This window comes from Catharus ustulatus, chromosome 2, assembly GCF_009819885.2.
Source record: "Catharus ustulatus isolate bCatUst1 chromosome 2, bCatUst1.pri.v2, whole genome shotgun sequence".
Lineage (NCBI taxonomy): Eukaryota > Metazoa > Chordata > Aves > Passeriformes > Turdidae > Catharus > Catharus ustulatus.
Genome location: NC_046222.1, coordinates 44,464,802 through 44,475,773, shown reverse-complemented (window position 1 = coordinate 44,475,773; position 10,972 = coordinate 44,464,802).

The following is a 10,972-nucleotide window of genomic DNA, read 5'->3' as shown; positions in this document are numbered from 1 at the left end:
AGGTCTGTAGCAAGAGATTACAAAGAGCTGACATTTTCAGAGTGTCCAGTGAAGAACATGGAAATATGTAAATTACTTGTTTAAAATTTAAAAGCAAAAATAATCAGGTCAAATTGAGTGTTACATAATAAAATAGATATATTTTTGAATTATAGATGCATTTGACAGACAAAAAGGTAATTTTTCTTTTCTCTAATAATCTAATGCATAGAAGATACTCTTAAGAAACCTAAGAAAAGTGGATTTGGGGATAGAAAATACTAATAAACAAAATAACTGGTGTTTTTCCTGGAATACTTGTTTTGTAGGAGTAGATTTAAATCAGAATAGGTTTTAAAGGACAGTGTTTTGAATTTGTGTTGGAAAGCATAGGAATGTTTTAGTCACTCCTGAGCAGGGTTTGCACAGAGTCAAGGCATTTTCTGCCTCTCACCCCATCCCTCCAGTGAGAAGACTAGGGGGGTGCACAAGGGGTTTATCTCCCCTTTTCATCTCTCACTGATGCTCTGTCACACACTTCAGATTTATTTTATGATGAATTACAAGATTGAAATAAAATTTGCATCTCTCAAAATTCTGGTTAATCAGTAAATATCCAATAGTACTGTTTCCTTTAACTAAAAGCATTTACTGTGTGTATCAGTGAAATGCTGAAGCAGAAGTTTTGAACAGATTCTCCTATTCTTGCAGCAATTAAAGATTTTTTTTTCAATTCTGAAATTTCCTTTTGTAATAATTTTATTATTTTTTAACTTCTAGAACATCTCTCAGCATCATCTTCCCAATATATCAGTTATGCCTTTATATAACACTCAAAAACTCCCAAACATCTGTAATCTAAGGTTTCTGTTATTTTGGGAGAGAAAGGGGGAAGTTAGGTACATGAGTAATACAGATAATAGTTATTTTTTTCCATTTCATCCAGCACATCAGACCAGTCATTGCAACATGCAAACCATGCAGTAGTTTCTAGATTACTGCATTCAATATAAGAATTATGTCTTGTCTTCACAAAAAATGCAAATGGCATGCAGACATACAGTATTTATGAAATAAGTTACTACACTGCTGGGGCAAGGCTCAAAAAAAGAGATTTAAGAATATATCTTATACTTTCATAGAAGCATCCTATTGTGTGAAATAGAGGTTTTCCTAGAGTAGTTTCAACTACTCCTGTAACTGACCTTTCAATAAAATATTTTTTGAATTTGTTGAATTTTCTGCAACAAAGACTTGCATGGGTGTTTCTGTTTGCAGCAGAGATCCTTTTCCTGGGGAAAGACGATAAAAATAATTAGGAGATTGGCAGGATTTTATTCTGATTTTTTCCCCCTGACCTAAACTTTTGGAGGTTCCTCAGAAACCTTCAGGAAATTAACACATGGTCTATGTCTTGTAAAAATTGTCCCTTTTAGTAGGGTCTGTGTATTTGAATAGTTTGAAATAGCCTTTTGAGGTGTCATGGTATATGTTTCAATTTATTTCTGTGTATTCCTTACTGTCCACAAAGCCTTGACTTCATCAGCATCTCCAAGGGGTGGAAATGAATATTTTCAAAAGGTGATGCATTTTTCCCTTAGCACAGGGGGCAGTGCAAGTGCAGGTGGGTCTGGTCCCTAGTCTTGCACTCAGCCATATTTCTCCAGTGTTCCTTGGTGTCTGCAGTGCTCTGAGATGTTGCAGCACTCTAGAAGTGGGTGCACCCTCTATATTTGTATTGTGCAGTGCAAGTCTCTCCCCATGAACAGATCTATTCACACAACTCTCAGACTTACTATGCTCTCTGCTTTATTTTTTCCCAGTTTATTGAGTCATCCTGCAGCTATTAACAGAACAAAATCTAGCAGATGACTTTTTCTTCAAGATGAAGGAGCACAACTAACATATTTAGATAGTTATTAAGATAATTTTCTTCAGTTAAGATATATCTTCTACAGCTTTTGCATTTTATCGGGAATAATTTTTGACCTTAGATTACTTTCACTTGCTAATACCAAGAATAAAAAGCAAGTGGAAGCTGCTGACTGTATTTTCTTCTGAGCTTCTATTTAAAAATTTAGCAGGTGTTCTGGAATATACAGTTGAGTGTCTTGTCTGGATCAATTCTTTCAATTCCAGGAACAGAGAAAGTGTAGAAGATGTGTCACTTGAATAATGATAATATTATGTTTTTCTAGCTAAGTTTGTTTTTGTTTTTGTTTTTTTTTAATCCAATTTTCATAAAATTGGATTAAAATTAAGTAAAATTAGCATAAAAGTATTGACACTCTTCTGGAAATCCATTAAAAGAGTGTTTCTGATCAAGTCAAGTGCTCAAGTGTCCCAATATAGAAGGTGTTGAGATACCATGGTGATTGTATCTATAAAAATCTATACCCTGTCAAATTTCAGGGATTAAGCACAAACACACTCTGCAGTATACCTTGGGAAAAATCATTAGTAGGAAAAAAAAGACTACAGCATATAAGGACTGTGATTTTCTTCACATGTCTGAACTCAGTCTACCATCTTAGCTGTTTTAAGTGTCACTAGAGTTTGACAGTAGAGAGTGAGAGCTGGACAGAAACTCCAACAAACTATACTCATTTCTGGAAGCTTTATAATGCAGTGCTGGAGATTAGGGCTGACTTTTTTGATGTGTCTTATCTTTCATTTTATCAAAATTCATTGCTGTGGAAGTCAATGATCTCCTTGAACCAATGTGAAATGGCAGCTGCAGGAAAGCCCTGGGCTTTAAACTCAAGCTCCCTGCTATCAGTGAGCTGACCTGATCTGGGCCATGTAAAATTTAGACATGGGCTCCCCTCTAGCCACCATGTAAACCAAAAACTTGTTCCAGAAGCTCCTTACTCTCAAAGCAGAATCCTAATTTTCAGCCTGAATTTATTTCTGTACTAGTTTACATACTTTTTGTGTTAGTCTCTCTTGCAGTTTATGTGCTTCTTCTACCTCCACACTGGTTCTCTTTCCAGCTGACACCATCCTACTTCATCTTCCTACACCTTCCTTCATTCCTTCATTCTGTAAAAAAAATCACTTGTAATTCCACATCACAGCCTTCATTTTGGTAAAATGAGCAAGTCATGCTTTTTGACTGCTGTCTGTGAAGACAACCATTCTCATTTCCCTGTTCATGGTAGGAAATTTTCTCTCTTGGTTTTGCCATTTTAACTCCTTTTTGTGTGAAGATAGCTAGAACTTTATGGAGTTTCCAGATGAAATCTCATGAGTACATTATAAAATGGCATTAATATTTCCTGAACCTCTGCAAATATTTTTATTGATACAGTCTACCACCATGAAATTTATTTTTTTAATTAATTAATGTTATATCTCTTGGATAAAAGAGATCTGTCTTTTTCTGCCATTTGTGTTATGTCCAGTTCAGTAGGTGCTTAGGCCTTACTGTAAGGTTTAATAATAAGTTTTATTAGTAGTATCAATGAAATGCATCTCTCATTACTTGAGAATGTTGGTGATATGCTTTGTTAATCCTTGATTTCCCCATTTCTCTGTGTAGTTTGAGTTGACTTGCTTCTTTTAGCATATGTTCATTTTACTATTTTTACTTCTCTACTGTGGCTACCTTTCAGGAAATACAAAACATTTTGCAAATCTTGCTGTTACATATTTAAATCTTGTTGCAATGTAACTGTGAAGGTTACTCTCCACATAATAAAGTGTACAGATTTTTTACAGGAACTGTAGAAACAGTAGTCAGCTTTACAGTACATTAGAAGTAGCATTACAGAACTGTAGAATTGTTTAGGTCAGAAAAGACTTTTAAGGTAATGAAGTTCAGCTGTAGCAGTACCACCATGTTCACCACTAAACCATGTCCTCATATCCACGTTTTTCGAACATTTCCAGGAGTGGTGAATCCACCAGTAGCTTGTACAGTCTGTTCCAGTGCTTGACAACCCTTTGTGTGAATTTTTTTTTCCTCCTATCTAATTTGAATCTCCCCAGATTTAAATTCATCCTATTACCTGTGACGAAAGACTGACCCCCACATGTCTGCAACCTCCTTTTAGGTACTTGCAGAAAGCATAAGGTCCTCCTTTCATCTCTGTTTCTCCAGGCTGAACACCCCCAGCTCCCTCAGCTGCTCCTCACAGCACTTGTGCCCCAGACCCTTCCCCACTCCATTGCCCTTCTCTGGACACGCTCCAGCCCCTCAATGTCTTTCTTGCAGTGAGGGGCCCAGAACTGAGCACAGGATTGGAGCTGTGGCCTCAGCAGTGCCCAGCACAGGGGGAGGTCACTGCCCTGCTCCTGCTGACCACACCACTGCTGATCCAGGCCAGGATGCCAGTGGCCTTAATAAAAATAATATTCATAATAAATTCTAATGAAGCTGATATTTAGATGGCAACATATTTCTTATACCTAATATAATTTAACTTATGCAATGACTTAGAAAGAAAAGTTAATATTGTTATAGAAACTGTATAGACTGCAACGGTACACAAAAAGGAAAACAGAGAGCAAAAAGAAAGTAAGAATCTTACTAGACTTTCTGATGTAATAAAACAGACTTTTATTGTATCTAAAGTGTGCTTTTATGACTTTAAATTCACGATGATTGAAGACCGAGACATATAAATGCATACATTTCACTTTATACAGCCATAGCAGTGTGATTTAAAGATTATAAGTTGCATAAAGTATTTCTTAGTTTACTTACGTGTTATGTACAAAGAATGTATTTACCTAACTTGAAAAGAAATAAGTCTCAAAATCTATTGCTACATTTAACATTTAAATCACCATTGTTTCTAGAACCTTACACTATCCTAACCCCAGCAGAGCAGGGACCTCATTTTAAGGGAATTAAATGCAAGAAAGATCAAGACTGGAGTCCATCTGATATGAGTCCTGTTCTTGCCATTGAAAGGTGGAAGAACAGCATTGCTGACTGATCAAAGAAGATCACAGAATCATGGAATGGTTTGGGTTGGAAGTGACCTAAAATGATGTGTTCCAAACCCCCTGCTGTGGGCAGGGACACCTCCCACCAGGTTGCTCAAAGACTCAGCCAGCCTGGATTTGAACTCTGCCAGCAATGAGACATCCACAACTTCTCTGGGCAACCTGTGCCAGTGTCTCAACACACTCTGGGTAAATTATGCCTAACATCTAAGTCTCTCTTTGTTTATAACCATTACCCATTGTCCTGTCACTATCTGCCGATGTAAAAAGTCACTCTCCCTCTATTTTATTAGCCTCCTTCAGGTACTGGAAAGCCACAGTCAGGCATTCCTGGGGCTTTTTTTCCTCTGTGGTGAACAACCCCAACTGTCTCTACCTGTCTTCATAGGAGAGGTCTCATAGGAGACTCCAGCAGGTCCCTGTGCTCCCTGTGCTGGCCCCCAGAGCTGGATGCAGCACTGCAGGTGGGGTCTCACAGAGCAGAGGGGCAGAATCCCCACCCTGGCCCTGCTGCCCACCATTGGATACAGCCCAGGACACATTTGGCTTTCTGGGCGCATTGACAGCTTCTGTCCAGCCTCTCACCCACCAGTATGACCAAGTCCTTCTCTGCAAGGCTGGTATCAAAGAGTTCTTCTAGCCTGTAGTCATCACTGGGCATGCTATTTGATGCCTTCCATTAATGATGTTAATGAAATCCTTATCAAGTTCTTCTGAACTTTGGGGAAAGTAATTTGCAGTTTTCAACTTTTTAAAAATCATGGCTAGTGAGATTACTTGGTGGACCATTATAAATATTGGTCAGTTAAATTTTCTTCCTACAAATTTGTTCTTGAAAACAATGTGACTCTGTTTACTGACAACATTAAAACTCTTAAAAATGAAAAAGGGAAATATTGTGGCCACTGATAAGTAATTATGGCAAAAATTTTGAGTGAATCTTCTGTTTTATTTATTACTCATATACACCTTTTTCATGTCAGAAGTAGATTAAAAGCAGTCTCAGAAAAATTACAGTAGTTTCACGAATACAAGCCGCACGGATTATAAGCCGCACTTCCGGTGCCTCGACAATGTTGCTGTCTTTGTCAATAGATAAGCCGCACCCCGAATATTAGCCGCACTTTCGTTCGTCGCGAGAATCCGTGCGCAGCTTTCACAAATTGGCCAAGTAGTAACAGGATCGCGGCATAGCGGGCTTTACTGGCTCGGGGCGGGGCCAGGCAGGCTCGGCCCGCTCATGGTTGCCGACGGGGCCGGGTAGCCCAGCTCAGCGCCACGGCTCGGCGGGGCTGGCCGAGTGGTGCTGCCGCCGCCGCCGGGCTTGCTGGCCCCCCTCTCCCGTCAGCACCGCCCCGCTGCCGCGTTCCCTAGCCCTGCCGGCGGGCTGCCGCCGCCCGGCTCGCCGGCCACGCCGCGCCGCGTTCCCTAGCCCTGCCGGCGGGCTGCCGCCGCCGCCGCCCCGCTCGCCGGCCGCGCCGCGCCGCGTTCCCTAGCCCTGCCGGCGGGCTGCCGCCGCCGCCACCAGGCTCGCCGGCCGCCCCCTCCCGTCTGCACCGCCGTCGCGTTTCCTCGCCCTGGTCGGCACTGCAGGCCCCCGCACCGCCGGGCTCCCCCACGCTGCTGGCCCCGATTCTGCTGGGCTTCCCCCGCTGCCAGGCAGCCCCACCCGCTGGGCTTCCTGCTTCTGCCATGCTCCCCTGCACTGCTAGCCCCAGTTCTCCCCAGGCTCCCTCGCCCTACTGACCCGGCTCTGCCGCCCCCCTGCCCCACCCTGCTGGCTCAGGCTCCGCCGCCCGCCCCCCACACTGCTGGCCCCGCCTCTGCCAGGCTTTCCCACCTCTGCCGGGGCCGGCCAGGCTCCAGCTTGGCTTGGGGCTGCCGCGGGCTCTCACTTCCGTGTTGGCAGCTTTTAGAATTTTGTTAATGTATTAGCCACCCCGGAATATTGGCCGCACTTCCGGGTTTCCACCAAAATTTTGGTCAAATTGGTGCGGCTTGTATTCGTGAAATTACTGTACCTTTTTGTTTAGTTTTGTGTAATGCAGAGCACAAGAGGATGTCTATAGAACTGCACAAGTAGCCTGGATTGTTGCCTGGACCAGGAGTAAGTTGGCAGAAAATAATCTTTTCTATTCACTTTTTGCCCTTTGTCAACCAGCATGGTGTTGCCTTTAAAAGAATATGTCTTTGAAGAATATGTCCTGTGTCTTCAAAAATTTGTTGTGGGGGAAAGAGGGAAAAACCCAACAACTTAATCACTAAATAGCAGAAAAAGAACACCCAAATTCAACACAAAGACATAAAACCCAGTTCTTTGTCATAAACGTAGCGGTTGCAGTCATTGCTACGGTGATCTGAGGTCATCATTCCAATATTTTATCACAGTGTCCACCTAAGAAATTTAGGGAGTAATCAAACAGTCCAATTCACGTCAGACTGATCTTGAAAGAGAAATATCTGCAAATATGTAATTTCACAGGTTACCTGTATGAGAACTACAAAAGCACAAAGACAATTCAAACTTTACTCTGGAATATGTCACTTGAATATTATGTAGAGAAATAGTGGCTGTGCCTGCTATGTATCCAGAGTAGAGTTTGATTGGAAAAATATTTGATCAGAGATTATTTTGAGTTGTCACAACATAAAGGGATTTTCTTCTAATCATTCCAATTTTGGGTACTTTTACATGACTGTGTCTGAACTGTACTGTGTGGTAGCTCCTTAACTTGATAGAAGAACCCACCTCAGAGGAATTGTACACTTTTTTGGAACTGTGGTATCATTGCCTTTCATTTAATACAAATATTCTTAAATTTGTCCCCAGTAAGAATGAAATCAAACCATAAAGCATCTCAGCAAGCACTGAAGTGGAATTCTTTCCCTCTTCTGATTTTTGAAAATTCAAACAATTTACACTCATCTAGGGACTGTCAATGCAAAATTTCCTAGCATTCTGAAAAAACGCAATTTGAGTTGGCTGTTAGGTCAATTTGATCTGGAATGAAATCAGGCCATCATATGTGAAGGAAGCTTGAATTTCTTCTCAAACATAGTACTGTCAGAACACATATGGCTTTGCATGAACTTAGGGGCTTTACCTATTCTAGTGCATATAATAGTGCATATAGAGTTAAGTGTTAAATATGTGTTAAATTTTTGCATTCCCTCTTAGAAGACAAACAAAATTTTTTTCTGTGGTAGGAGATGTTATTCCATTTTCTGGCATTACAGGAAATTTCTCAGTTTCTTCATCCTTGTTTCTCATTTTGTTTATAGAAAGCAGGTGCAACATTTTCCAGTGTTGCTAAATTACTCCAGTAAGTCTGATTCATGATGAGCAAATTCATAAGCATCTCAACACATTTTTTTGCAAGTAAAAAGTTTTTAAGACTTCTGTATGCTCCTATTCTGTACAGAATGTCAGCATGTGGACTACCTTAAGTGGCTTTAAAAGCTGACCACTCTAATATGCATTCCTGAAGCCAGTAACAGAATGCCAGTTTGTCTGAAAGGCAAAGATTCAGAGAATGACAATTACATGACCCCTCAGAACAAAAATCTATGTGCTAACACACACTATTGACTTATGGAATATTTGGTGATAGGGATTTTGATGGAAAATGGGGAAAATATTTCTGAGAGGAGGAGAAATATTTAACTTTTAGAGTCAAGTGCATGATACTGAGTCATAGAGAACTTTTTCTTTGAGAGTGCACACTACTTGAATCTAATAGAATTCAGTTCAGCCAGACAAAAAAAGAACTAAAGAGAAAGAGAGGTTAGATAACATAGCTGGCCAAAGTGTTTGGATATAGCAAACATAATCCTTTGTACAAGACAGGCTTTATAAAAAGTCCTGTTCAATATGAACTTACTGGAAAGAAGAAAAGCAACGAGAAAGTTGAATGTGTTGTCTGTGAATGCAGCTTTCAAAACTCTGAAGATTCAAAAAAGGATGAGAGTACAGTTTGATAATGCAACGTGGAAAGAGAAAATATGCTAGCAAAGAAGGTTAAAATTGGTTCATTACATTTGCATTTCATTTCAGCAAGTAGGAATTAATATCCAGGGAGATAAAAAACTATGCAATCAGAGATATAGTTGTGAAAACACAACTGCCTTCAGTTCTTTTTGAGATTGACCCTGTAACTTTGTTGCTATTGAAATGAGGGAAAATTATGGTTGAAAAATTCATGAGAATTTTTCTGTAATTGTTGTCAACAGCTTCTCTATATTGTTAAATGTCTTCATTGTTTTCTGACCTCAGTACAGCTCGCACAAATGTGAAGCTTCATCCAAGCAAGCACTTTGTAACGGGCTTTCTTTTTGTCCTTAATATGATACTGTTTGGATTTTTGACTAAAAACGAAAGAATGAATAGCCATTAAATATGTATATCACCAAAAAATAAAAGAAATGTCAAAATCCCGAGTTGAGGACATATGAAGTAGTGAGCATTGTGCTAGTTAACTCAGAGCTCAGTAGTCAAGGGACATGCTGGCTCTCAGTGAAATGGTCTGGCTGCTTCCTTCCTTGGGATTAATGCAGAACCAAGGGTAGGTTATCAGTCACCATAAAATACATGATTCAGAAGTTTTCCAAATGAACAGCAATGACAGGAAACATTTTATACTTATAACACTTTGAACAGCTAAGTTATAAACTGAAATTATTTCATATATTCGGGAAAATGTTAAGGATATAATTTTAAAGTTGAAGATCAATGCTTCTTAAGAGTGATCAATCATCTTAGTTTCATTTCATGACCACTCCACTATCAATCAGGAATTCACCATACAGGAACTCAGGTCGTGCCTATGATCATCAAAGACTTGGGGTAATGAAGTTGAAGAATAAAAATATCTTGCAAAAAACTGGATATGATAAGACACAGCAATAGCTGAAAAGGAATGAAGCAAAAAGAAGTCTTTTAGTGAAAAATGTAGGCATATTACAAGAAAAGTCATCATCACTGTCTGTAATTAGACATATATTTAGCTAGGTTACCAGACACTTCCCATTATCTTTTGTCATTTATGTTGAAACTTTAATCACTTGGGCTGGAATTTTCTGCACTATGACAGTAGCTTTAGGCCATATAGATTTGTATCTTCCTTAAATGTCAGTTAACACCACTGGAGAATTTCTTTAAATAAAAACAAGTGGGAGAAAAGAAACAGTACTTTTAAAATTATGTTTTAAAAAATCAGAACTACTGTTTTTAAGAACTACTGCAGTTTTGCAGCTAAAACTTGAAATCTATTATATTAGATGGAACCCTATTTGGTTGATGATTACTTTGGGTAGATTGCCAGCATAAGAAGGATTTAAGACTAAAAAAGCAGAAGTTCTTTCAAAAGTTCCTTTGGGATAGATGGGAACAGATATTTCTTTAAAAATTGCAAGAGGTCCCTGAAACTAGCTTACACTGAGTAGTATTTTTTCCTTCCAGCATGAGTTGAATACCTGAAGGAATTTCTGCAGAAGTTTCTCCTCAGAGCCACAGAGAGTAAAGCATGAAAGAGAATATGACCAGCTTTCATATAGCATTCACAACTGTGAAATGTAAAACAAAACACACCATCTCTCTCAGTTTTTTGCTAACAATGTTTCATCATCAGGACTGAATCGAGGTTCCGTTTATCATGTTCAAAAATATGTGTCTGAAGAGTGAGGAGAAGAGATCAGAGAGGACAAAGTTTTCAGTGGTTTATCTGGATAAAGTTTATTTCTATGTCTGAAATTGTTTTTGACAAGAAACATGGGAAGTATTGGAGATTTCGGATTTAAATTAGCTGATGTACAAATTTTTTCACATTCTTTTCATGATATGTGGGACCTTACAAGATTTTAAGGTTGTGTATTGATTATCACAGAGAAGAGGAAACTTATACTGAAATAGCAATATTCCCTTTCTGGATAGGGACAGTAAGTGAAACTTGGAAAGGATAATGAATAGCAGAGGTCCTAATGTCACAGAAAAGTCATCCAAGTTGAATTAAAGCAGGAACTCCATCTGTACCTGAGCTGGGAG